This window comes from Camelus bactrianus, chromosome 5 (assembly GCF_048773025.1).
Source record: "Camelus bactrianus isolate YW-2024 breed Bactrian camel chromosome 5, ASM4877302v1, whole genome shotgun sequence".
NCBI classification, from domain to species: Eukaryota; Metazoa; Chordata; class Mammalia; order Artiodactyla; family Camelidae; genus Camelus; species Camelus bactrianus.
This window is the reverse complement of record NC_133543.1, coordinates 98,513,637-98,526,908: the sequence shown is the minus strand read 5'-3', so window position 1 is coordinate 98,526,908 and position 13,272 is coordinate 98,513,637. Positions and strand designations below refer to the sequence as shown.

The window sequence follows — 13,272 nt, the reverse complement described above, 5'->3', positions numbered from 1 at the left end:
AAGGGAACCCTTGTACATTATCAGATGAAATGTAAAGCAGTACAGCCATTATTGAGGTTCCTCAAAAAATTAAAAAACAGAACTACCATATAAGCCAGCAGTCCCATTTCTGGGTATATATACAAAGGAATCAGAATAGGTACTTTGAAGAGATGGCTGTACTTCTATGTTAACTGCAGTATTATTCACAATAGCCAAGACATGGAAACAACTGAAGTGTCTGTTGAGAGTTGAATGAATAAAGAAAATGTGATACACACACAGAGGAATATTATTTAGCCATAAAAAATTCTGCCACTGTGACAACATGGATGAACCTGGAGGGCATCATGCTAAGTGAAGTAAGCCTGACAGAAAAACAGAAATACTGTATGTGTCACTTATATGTGGAATCTTAAAAAAATAAAAAGCCAATTTCATAAGAACAGAGAGTAGAAAGATGGCTGCCAGGGGCTGGGGAAAAGGAGATGGAAGGATAGAGGTCAAATACTTTTACATACTTTCAGTTATAAGATTAATAAATTCTGAGGATCTAAAGTACAGCTTGGTACTATTTATGATTGCCAAGATATGGAAGCAACGTAAATGTCCATCATCAGATGAATGGATAAAGATGTCGTGTATATATATATATGTATATATACACACACACACACACACACACACACACACACACACACACACACACACACACAATGGACTATTACTCAGCCATAAAAAAGAATGAAATAATGCCATTTGCAGCAACATGGATGGACCTAGAGACTATCATACCAAATGAAGTAAGTCATAACAGAGAAAGACAAATATCATATGATATCACTTATATGTGGAATCTTATAAAAATGATACAAATGAAATTATTTATAAACCAGATATACTCAAAGACATAGAAAACAAACTATGGTTACCAAAGGGGAAAGGTTTGAGGGAGGGAAGATGTAGGGGGAAAGGGATAAATTAGGAGTTTGGGATTAATATTTACACACTACTACATATAAAGTAGATAGACAACAAGGACACACTCTATAGCATAGGGAACTATATTCATTATCTTTTAATAAACTATAATGGAAAAGAATATATGTATGTATCTGTATAACTGAATCACTTTGCTGTACATCTGAAAGTAACACAACATTGTAAATCAACTATACCTCAGTAAAAGTAAATTTTAAAAAAAGTATGGCATGGTGACTCCAGTTAATAACAGGGTACTGCATACTTGAAATTTGCTGAAGTAAATCTTAAGTGTTCTCAGCACTGACACACGGATGTGTTAAATATCCTGATCATGGCAATCATTTCACAGTGTGTATGTATATTAAATCACCACATTGTACATTTTAAAAATACACAATTATATTTGTCAATGATTCCTCAATAAAGCTATAGAAAATAAAAGAACCCAAGGGCTGAGTGTAAACTTGTGACAGGATTTCATCAAAGCAAAATTGCTGACTCACTGCCTCAGTAATTGAAAATACCACAGCTGACCAAATTACATCCTGGAACATTAACTGACTACTCCAATAAAGTATCACTGATGGGGGAGAAGGGGGAAATTGGTGAAGGTAGTCAAAAGGTACAAACTTCCAGTTATAAGATAAATAAATACTAGGGATGTAATCTACAACATGATAAATATAATTAACACTGCTGTACATTATATATGAAAGTTGTTAGGAAAGTAAATCCTAAGAATTCTTACCACAAAGAAAAAATATTTTTTCTCTTTCTGTAACGCTGTATCTATTAGAGATGATGGATGGTTACTAAGTATTGTTGTAATCATTTCATAATATAAGTCAAATCATTATGCTGTACATCTTGAACATATACAGTTCCATAGGTCAGTTACATCTCAATAAAACTGAACGACAAAAATCACCGAAAGGTTCTGGTGAAAAAGGATCTAAATCCTGGTTCTCTACATGAACACTGAGCTAGTTACTCATTTTACAGTTTTTTAAGCCTAAATTATTTCTTCCTTTTATTGATTTTTCTATCCCATAATAAACTGATTCAGTAGTATACCTTCTTTAATTTAAAAAAAAAAGAAAGAAAGAAATCCTCTTCAACTTACTTTCAAGTGATGACTTACAGATATCCCAGAATGTTATTTGTTTTCTCTAAAATTCCAAAGACAAAATGAGTAGCTCTACCTGATGTCCTGAAGATCCTTCAGACTCTCTCCCTCCTACCTTTAAATCTGTTCCTTCCCCTATACTTTTCTTGACTGATGTCATCATCATCCACCCCACCTCCTAAAGTATAAACGGCAGCATTAACAGGCATTTATTTAACACATACTTACTGTGGACCTCCTTGACTGGCAGTGTTAAGCGTGGGTAGCACTGTAACCCTGTGCTAAGTAACTGAGTAGTAATAATAAAGCAGCAACTATGCACTCGTTGAGGTAGTTGGCTAGTTAAGTTTCTTCATCAGCAAAAGCTAAACAAACCCCAGTGGTTTCTTACTGTGTGCGGTATCTATACTTGCGCTTGGCTTTAGCACAGTAAATAACCTTTGGTATGGAAAAGTAAATTCTAGAACTCATGGCTCACACCAGTAACAAATAGTTAATAATTACATGGCATTACTTGTAATTACTCTGAAGGATGCAGTATCTTTTTTATGTAAAACTTAGTGACCACCTGAAAATGTCTGATAACAGCTTTTATAAGACAACCACTCCTTTTTTTTTTTAAATTGAAGTACAGTCAGTTTACAATGTGTCAGTTTCTGGTTGGTGTACATCATAATGCTTCAGTATGGCACATACTCTTGAAAAATTTTTCTTGCCATTGCTTTTGTATCATCTTTTCAGATGACGCTCTATTTTCTTCGTTAACTTATTTAAGGAGTATTCAAATGTGATCTAAATATTTAACATTTGCTTGCATGTATCAAGCGTTTGACGAAATAATACATCTTTACTCACATAAACATATTGTAAAAATGGAGACATTTTCAATACCATACTGTCTCATGATTGAACTGTAAAGATTTTATATAATTTCAGCCTTGGGATTAGACTGAACTGTGTCCCCCCACAATTCCTACACTGAAGCCCTAACCCTCAATGTGACTGTATTTGGAGGTAGGGTCTTTAAGTGGTAATTAAGGTTAAATGAGGTCAGTAGGGTGGGGCCTTGCTCTGATAAAGAAGGATAACTACCCCCTCTCCTTGTCCTGCACACACACCGAAAAAAGGCCATGTGAGGACACAGCCCTGTACAAGCCAGGAAGACAGTCCTCACTAGGAACTGAATTGGCCAGCACCTTCATCTGGGACTTCTAGCCTCAGAACTAGAAAAAAATTTTTTTTGTTGTTTAAGCTCCCAGTCTATGGTATATTGTATGACAGCCCAAGCTGAGTCAGACAGAATAAATCAAGTTTGTTGGGTATGCATTGTTGGATTCTTCTCTGGGCTGCACTACCAGATAATTATACCAGCTGCATTTGGTAGCAGGCTGCTCACTCTGCATGCTTCTAGTCCAGGGCTTAATACCTCTTTTTTTTTTTTTTCACAGATAGTATTTCTTCGAAGTGTTCAAGGCAGTATCTTATTTTCAATCATAAGGCTGAGCATCTGAGAATGTAACATAATTCCTAACTTTATGTTTTAGTGTTTGTGAAAAAAAAGTTATTGCAACTAAATGCAATGTGGTAGCCTGGCCTAGACCTTGGAACAGAAAGATAATTGGTGGAAAAACTGGCGAAATCCAAATAAAGTATGGATTTAGTTAATAGCAATGTTCCAATGTCAACTTCTTAGTTATGACAAATGTACCATGTAATGTAAGATGTTAGCAAGGGGGGAGCTGGGTGTGGGGTATACAGGACGTCTTTGTACATTCTTTGCAACTTGCCTATAAATTTATTACAAAATAAAAGAGCTATTAAAAAGAAAGTCACTGATTTCATTACTTGATCTCACAATGGTTATATATTTAAATATAGAAGAAATTTATGCTAATGAAATACAATCTGATCTGTTTTTACATATTGGAGTTTGGGGTTAAGATTTTATTTGTAAAAAGGTCTTTGCCACTGAAAAAACAAAAAGTCTAAAGACCATTAACCAATAAAGTGAAGCCCAAACTCATCAGCAGCACAATGTGGGAAAAAGAGCAAGGTTTTGAAGCCAGACAAACTTGGGGGTCTGATCCTGGACCCACCACTTACTGTGCAATTTGGGGGAAGCTAGTATAATTCTCTGGGTCTTGGTTTTCTTATTAGTAAAACAATATTGAAGATGCTCAATAAAAGTCAGCTCACTGGCCATCTCACGGTCCATCAGGTCCTTTGGTCCCTGGCTCAGCCTTCCCCTTCAGCCTTTGCCCTGGTGCTCCCCTCCCGCAGGTAACCAGAGCCACACAGGCCTGTTCACTGCACAAGCTCTTGCATACATTGTTCCTCTTTCTGGAGCACCTTTCTGGATGTTTGCATCAGGCCAACTTTCGCACATCCTTTAAGATTCAGCTCATCAGCATCTCTAAACTGCTTATCCAGATGCCCCCAGGTGGGGTATGTGCACTGTGTTTTGTGTACTTCTTCTCACCCACCCTTGTTCTTTCAAAAAGAACTCGGGTCAGTCCCAGACAGTCACTGCATTTTCCCTGCTCTTTCAGGACACTTCTGTAACTCTTACACTCATCCTAATTACTTCTTTTTTAAAAAACACTTTTATTGTGATATGGTTCCTGTACAGTAAACTACACATATTTCAGATGTACAACTTAATGAATTCTGACAGATGTGTACACCCATGAAACCACCACCACAATCAAGACAATTAACATTTCCATCACTCCCCAAGAGGTGCAATTTTTGAATTTCCAATTTCTCTCTTCCCACCCACTTTACCCCCTGGTAACCATAAGTTTGTTCTCTATGTCTGTGAGTCTGTTTCTGTTTTGTAGATGAGTTCATTTGTGTACTTTTTTTTTTTTAAGATTCCACATACAAGCAATGTCATACATTATTTCTCTTTCTCTTTCTGACTTACTTCACTTGGAATGACAATCTCTAGGTCCTTCCACATTGCTGCAAATGGCATTATTTTATTATTTTTATGGCTGAGTAGTATTCCATTGTATATATATACACCACATTTTTTCAATCCAGTCATCTGTCAATGGACACTTGGGTTGTTTCCATGTCTTGGCTGTTGTAAATAGTGCTGCTATGAACACTGGGGTGCATGTGTCTTTTTGAATTACATTTTCCTCCAGATATATGCACAGTAGTGGGGATCATACGGTAAGTCTATTTTTAGTTTTTTGAGGCGTTTCCATACTATCCTCCACAGTGGCTGCACCAATTTACATTCCCAATAGTGTAGGAGGGTTCCTTTTTCTCCACACCCTCTTCAGCATTTATCGTTTGTGGACTTTTTAATGATGGCCATTCTGACTGGTGTGAGGTGATCCTAATTGCTTTTTTATGTGTCTCTCCTCTCCACGAGACCATGGAATCTTCAGGAAATGAGCATTATTTCCATCTCTCTATACAGCACCTGACCCACAGCAGACACTTCAAGTTTACAAATGAATGGCTGACTTTTACCCAGAAAACAAACCACCTATCTTTTTCTGTGTTTATTGCTTACTACATCACATAAAGCATTTTATGAAATATATGGTAGACTTCTATTTAAACATTTTTACATAAGAATTTCATAGGCAGCTAGTATTTTAAGGATAAAATAAACTGTTTTGGCTATTCTCTCCTAAAAATGATTGGCACACTCAGTGGCTGCTTGGATTATAAACATTGCTTGGTATCCTGTATCTTACACAGAAGAAAACATTTTAATATTCACACTGCAAGGGTAGGATGTCAAAGAATCTATGGGCTTATGAAAAAGCTAAACATTAAAACTTTGGGGGTAGTATAATTATGCCTAATTTTTAAAGAGCTTTCCTTTTAATAAACTTTCACTAGATCTTGGGGCAGGATTCTGAGAAAACAGTACATAAAGCATAAAGATAAACTTTATGTCCATATAGTTTTGTAAAGAAACGTTTATTTCTCTGTCTTTCAAAGGAATAGGAATAAAGATGTTACAGGTACATCTGTGGTTTGGCATGCAGGGCCTCTCATAAATTGGGCCTGATTTCTGCCGGTGTCACTGAGAATGTACCCCATGACTCACGGCATATGCGTCAAGTCCGTAGCACAGCAGAGATTCCCATGGGACAGGGGCCACAGAGACAGGCAGCCACTCTCGAGGCAGGAGTCATAAGTACAGAACACAATGTGTAACTGGAAGAGAGAAGCCAGGTCTCAGCAGCAGCTGAGAAACTGCTGGCTGTCACCAGCACCGTGTGAACGCTTTTGCATCCCCCACTCCCTGGAGAGTTCTCCCCAGTTGTGCCCTGTCTTGCCCTCATTAGCTTCACTACTTGGTGTGGACCTCATGGATAGTTCCTTTGAAGTTCTCAAACTCGCTCACTTTCACTGTCCCAACTCTACAGACTCCACAATCACTCTTACAATCTGTCTTTCCTGCTTTTGCAACTCATGGCTGTGCGGCGATGGAGAAAACCACCAGACTTTGTGGAGATGTGTCACTAAAGCAGACAGTGGAGGCCGGCAGTCCCTTCACCCATCTTTGGTTAGTTTCTTTCTATGTGAACTTCAGACTCTATTCCAAAACTTTATTACTCTCTTCAAACTTCCTACCCAACTGCCTCCTTCCTCATTCTCAGCAGAAAACTTCAACTCTTCTCAGAAAAAACTGAGAAATATCAGACTCAACCCCACCCAAGCTTCCTTCCAGCCCTTTCCTTCAGCTGTTTCTCCCAACCATGTCTCTGCTAACTTTACACGTGTGCTCAGTCCCCTGATATGCACGTGTCCTCCCATCCAAAGCCGGGCCTTCTGCCTGTGCTTTTGATCCACTCCCTCCCTGCCAAAGCACTTCTCAGTTAGCTACCTGCTCTGCTGGTCTTTATCTTTCCTGTAGACACAACTACAAGGTCAGTCTGCTGTCTTATGAACAACGCACCCTCCCCTCCCCAGTCCAGATCTCCTCTTCCCCTCTCACACGTGGCTCTCACAATAGTGTATGCTTCCTACTTTCTTCCTCATCTTCCTTTCACTTTTCAACCCAACGTGACATTTTAAAATTACAAAAATTACATGTTCATTGTAGAAATTTTAGATAACAAATTAAAACATGAACATGTAAAGACTTTGAGGCCCCATGCCTTAGAATAAACAATGTTAGCATGCTGGAAGAGAACTTTCGTCTTTTTTCTGTGTAAAAGATTACACACTATAAAGGTGCAGGCAGGTTTTGAACACGCAGAACTAGTGGGCGCTCCCAGACCCTCCTCTGTGCTGGTCCTTACTGGGGTCCCTCCCTCAGCTGGCTCCTCAGATGCCCTCTGCACTTGGCTCTCCTTTCTTCTCACTGCACATTGTCCCCAGGGATGTCCTCCACTCCTGGGACTGTACCACCACTGATACATGGGTCTGTCTACACCTGCACTTTTAGCCCTGCCTGTCCTTGTAATTCTAGATCCCTCTGTTATACTGCCATCTGGGCACCTTGGTTTGGATGTCCCATGCATACTTCAAGCTTTGCAGGCAGAAGACAAAGTCCAGCGTTTTCCTCCCCACACTGGCTATGTCTACCTTTTCTATCTCTAAGAACAGCACTCTGTCTTTGTTAAGTAAGCAAGCAAAAACAAAATCACCACCATACACACACCCCCCCCCCCGCACACGTACCCCACAGAACAATACTGGGTGTTATCTCTTGATTCCTTTATTCTCCTCTCTCTGCTACACCCAATCAGTTCCTGAGTCCCGTAGGTTTCACCTTCTAGATCTCTCTCAAATGAGTTTTTTCCTCTCCCTCTTCCACTGTTCGATAATCTCCTAAGCCAGCAGCAGAGTTCTAGAGTGGAAATTATTCTGGATAAAATTTCCTTATTACTCTCCAGACTCTTGCATCTTCTTACTGAATTCCACCCAGTGATAATCTGCAATCCCATTTATATTAGGACACATTGCCTTTATCTTCCCCAATAGTTGATGAGCTGAATTTGGTAATTTGGCTTTTTGCTTGTCCTGCTAATGAGGGAAGTCCCAAACATCTTCAGTAGGGCCAAGAGGTCTTCAGTACAGCCTAGACCCTCCATGTTCAGTGGTCAAGAAGTCTCAAGGGGAAGCTGGCAGAGGGCCTTCAGATCCCATCTGGAAGGTGACAGCAAAGACAACAGTGGGAAGCTAACTTCCCCCATTTGCTCATCCCTGTTCTTTGTCATGTGACATGGATTGCTAGACTGGGAGGGGATGCATTCTGGGGGCAAATGTGTGATGCTCCTTGTTCAGGATGTCCATTCTGGCACCAGGCAGAAGACATCTATTGCTCTAGCTCACCTGGGGTCCAGATGGACACCACCACGTTGGTCAACTCTCCTAAGATTCTGTGAGCAAAGATCCCTGTCTTTTGGGGTAGTTACTCAAAGCCTCAAATGGCCATGGCTCAGGGAAAGGGCCCTGGTACTGATAATAATTTTCCTACCTTTGGCCTCACCATTCTCCAACCACACAGTTGCTAAGGTGATTTTCTATCTTTGTCAAAGGAGACTATGTCGCTTCCCTACTTGACCTCAAGATGAAATCCAAGCCCCTTAGCCTGCCATCCCAGGCCTCCCTTTGTAACTTTGTCCCTTGGCTCCCCCTGCAACTTACACCCTGGCAATTCCAAACTGTATACTGTTCCTTGAATGTTCCATGCTTTTTCTAGCCTCTGCCTGGAATGTCCTCTCCATCCATATTTGTCTACCTAGAAATTTTCTACTCAAAATTTGAAACATCGCTCAAAAATCAACTGCTTTAGGAAGACTTCTTGGCTCTTGCAGAAGCTCCTCTCCTACTGTCAGTCCAGACAGGTACAGCTTCACTCTCCTCTTATACTTCATCCCTTTGGGAGTGCTTCTGTAACCAAAGAGGCAGCCCAATGTATTGTAATTGTTTGTTACCCCCGCCTCCTCTGACTTCCCCAGGGCATCAGCATCTCTCTCATCTTTATAGATCTGGCACCTGACACACAGCTGGTGCTCAGTAAATGCTAACTGGATAAAGACTGTTAGCACTTTAGGCAGCAGAAAAGGAAATGGGCTTAAAGGGTGCTAAGTCTTCTTACGCATGTTTCAGGGCCAGAATCAAAGCTGGGTCAGGGCAGAGCTTAAAAGCTGGTCACGGAAAAGAAGGACACTGATGATAGGACACTGACTTTCTAAACATTCTGGACTAGAGCTTAGGAGAGCTGAGAGAAATTGATTATGTAGGTAAACTGCCCAAGGCAGCTGGGTGAGGGTACCAACAAGACTATAAAATCTCATATTAGCCTCTGAGAGCAGAAACATCTGCTAAAGCCACAGCGGGCAGGCTGGCCAAGTTCAGCAACGGGTTAGCCAGGACAGCCCTGTGACCAACGGAAAGGGCCACAGAGGGGAAGAATCAATCATCTAAGCAAAAAGGAACAGGAGAGTCTAGCAGCGACATCAGCTCAAGGAGACCAGACAGCAACCCACTGGGGGCTCTCTAGTACCAGGAGGGGCTGTGGGGGCTTCTTCTGCTCCTTGCAGCTCAGCCTTTGCTGGCGCCCAAAGCTCCCTTACACCTTCAGTGCCCACTGGATGTCAGAGCCTGAGAACTTGGTGAGTTTTTCTCCTGTTGTCTGAGGATTCGTAGGTTTTAACAATAAGGTACACTCAGCTAGCTCCCCACTCACATGCTGAAACAACTTAAAGGAAAGAGATAGTTCATTTGCCAGCCAACATCTCTGTTTAAAGAGTTTTCTTTTTCATATCAACACTTCCATGAATTCCGAATTTGATCAACTCTTTGTTACACAGTTTGACATTAACGAAACAGCAACACTCTGACAACCTGCTGGGGTCATAAAGGAACATCTTAAAATTCTTTGGACTCCACTTTAAGACAGGCTTCCAATCCCAATCTTTGATGTCTATTATAAAGCAGTACCAATAAAATATCGTAGAGATTTATGGGCGCACTTTCATTTGAGCTGTTTCACACCTAAAATAACATGAGCGCTTGGGCCAAAAGGCAGAATATTTAGGTTTAGGTTTCAACTGTTTAGGTTTTCTTTTACTTTTAAAACTCATTCACTTATTTTTTAAAAATTACCTTACATTTTTCAATTACAATGTATTTCCCTCTCAGAGAAGATAGCTAGGACACATTAACTAGATGGATGTCATGTCCTCTAAGAAGGACAGGCCTAAGTTCAGGCAGACAGTTGTCCTTTACCCTAATAGAGACCTATCTTTTGTTAAAAAGAAAATGTTTTTTCACAGGATTTAAGTGGACAATATATAAATTTATCTTTCTTCCCGAGTGCGCCCTATTGTTAACACAAGTAACCAAATCTTACTAGTGTGAGTAGAACCCCAACAAAAAGAACTTCATTTTAAAAGACAGTGGGATGATATCTGGACAGTAACATGGTATTTGGAGGCAACATCTGTTTCACTGTACACTCTCCTAATCTATGGGCTAATTTCCCAAATCAAGCTTAAACTGTAACTATGACATCAGTTCCTTGTAAGTCAGTAACACTGAATGAAAAGAAACCAGTGCTACATTCCCCATAGGTGGGAAATCAACTGGCACCCCCACCCCCCAACACACACACTCCTTCCCCCATCTGATGACATTGGGAGAAATGGTTCTGCTAAATGAGAAAGAGAGAATCTGGAGGAGGGGGAAAGCAGCTCATCCAGCTTTTAAGAAGATCTTTATAGGCAAAGTAAAGTGGAAACAGCAGGAAAGTTCCTGGACACAGTCCTTTAAGAAACAAAAATGAGTAGGAAGAAAGGTCAGAGCAGTGGTTCAAAGGAATCAGAATGCACAGCTGCTGCTGTCCAAGGTTGTGGGCCGGCGCCACTCACTCCTGCCAAGCTGGGGGCAGTGCTGGGCAGCCGGAGCCTGGAGCCACTCGGAGGCACGTGGGCCCTTCCTCCATCCAGCTCCCCACTTTCAGAGCTTAAGAGAAGAGCCCCAACTCTACAGTCCCAAAGAGAAATCCTAGAACTGTGACAATCATGAAACTAGAGTAAAGAGAAGAGAAAAGGAAATCTGCTTAGTTATTTAATCCAATTTTATTTTTTCATTTTTTGATTCTGAAACCTAATTCCTGGCTATAAAAGAAGAATGCAGCAGCTAGATAAGAGAAAGCCACCTGCTAAAAAGAACTTCTAGCTGCGTCTAAAATTCCTAAATATTCAAATCTGAAGGGCAGAGTTAAACTTTTCTGTATGGGGAGAACATTTTATTTTCTTCATGTGGCCTTTAAGGTTTAAGAGATTGCTACTACAATTTCTCTTTCCATCATAACATTACAGTTTTTGTAGATAAAAGGGATTTTAAAGTCTCATCTTCTTTCCCTAAGAGGTCTTGGGCCAGACAAAGGCTGGGTTTGGCCACCTGTATTTTCAGGCAGGAGGTGTGGATGAAATGTCTCAACCTGAGGTTATATTAAGTGTAGTCAACGTACAAATAACAGAGCTGTGTTCTCAGGAAAGCCAAGCAGTGAGTGAGGTACCTGGATTTTGATGTGGTTCCTTTGCCTGAGTAGGCTGGGTATATATACTAAAAGGGGCCAGAGTGGAATGCAAGTCACCCCCAAAAAGCTTCAAAATAAAAACATGTGTTTTTATTTAAGTATCATATAGACACACACACATACACACACACACACATACACAAGTGCACATCATAAAGAAAAAGCCTGATGCTTTTTCACAAACTGAGCACTCATGTAATCAGTGCCCAGATCAAGGATCATTAAAGTTCAATAACTACTCAGGCCCTTTTCTCTCAAGGATAACCACTATTCTGACTTCTATCTTGGCTTGTTTTTGAACTTTATATAAATGGACTCATACAGTGTGTACTCTTGTGTCTGGTTTCTTTCACCATTATGTTTGTGAGTGGAGCTGTCATCCGTTCATTCTCCTTGCTGTATAGCATCCCACTGTGTGACTATACGACAAATCATTAGTTCATTCTACAATTGAGGGTAATGGATAATTTCTAGCTTTTTTGGCTATTTTGAATAGTGTTGCAATGAACATTCTTACACATTCTTTTTGTAACACATGTACCCACTTCTGTTAGGTATATACTTAGAAGTAGAATTGCTGGGCCAGAAGGTATGTATACACATTTAACTTTAAAAGATACTGCCTGTCTTATTACTGCTATGACAAAAATACCATAGACTGAGTGACTTATAACAACATGCACTTATTACTCATTATTCTGGAGGCTAGGAAATCCAAGATCAAGGTGACAGCAGACTGTGTGTCGAGTAAGGGTCCGTTTCCTAGTCCATAGATGGTGCCTTCCTGTAGTGACCTCACATGGTAATGAGAGTGCTCTCTAGGGTCTCTTTTGTAAGGGCACTAATCTCCTTCATGTGGGCTCCATCCTTATGATCTAATAACCTCTGAAAGGTCCCCCCTCCTAAGATCATCATATTAGGATTTCAACATATGAATTTGGCAAGGGGGAGGAGAGGACACAAACATTCAGTCCATAACACTGTCAAACAGTTTTTCAAAGTGGTTGTAGCAATTTGCCTTTCCTGCAGCAGTGAGAGTTTCCACTACTCCACATCCTTGTGGATACTTGGTATTATCTGTCTTTATTTTAGCCATCCTGGTGAATTGCACAGATTGTTGAGATGAGAGTTGGGTTCTCTGTCTTTCTCACATCCTTCCTAGTAAAGCAACGCCAACTAGTTGTGACATTCCCAGGTGTCACAAGCTAGAAGATACTCAGGCTCCCAGCCTCAGGCCGTCCAACAAGTGTTGGTAAGTCAAAGCTGAAGCCCTGAAGAGACCAGATGTCCAATTCTCCTGGAGCAGGTAGAGCTCTAGGATTTTGATTACATGTTCTAGGTTGTAATGGTCCCGAAAGTACTGTTATGGGGCAGGGGAGAGGAAGTGCTAGGTTTCCCTAGGGAGGGCCTCCACTGGATTAACAGACGACAGCTCTGGCTTCTGTTTGGGACAACACACATCTGTGCGAGCACCCTCTGGAGAGGGAGTAGACAGCTCCATACAGGACACCCTCCACCATGGGTTGTTAATGGCTGCCTGAGCAAGACAGGGGGAGCTAAAGTTGGGCCACAGGTAACAGGATCTCCAGCCCCTGAAGGACATGGCTATAATTAAGTCCTAGAGGAGCCCCTTCCTCTCCCACTTCTCAACATT

The 13,272-nt window shown here is 40.8% G+C and overlaps 1 protein-coding gene across 4 annotated transcripts in view; it reads right to left on the bottom strand.

The window, feature by feature from the left end:
- Positions 1 to 13,272, bottom strand: part of DIS3L2 (DIS3 like 3'-5' exoribonuclease 2) — a 321,952-nt gene that overhangs the window by 87,042 nt on the left and 221,638 nt on the right. The gene's annotated exons all lie outside the window — the stretch shown is intronic.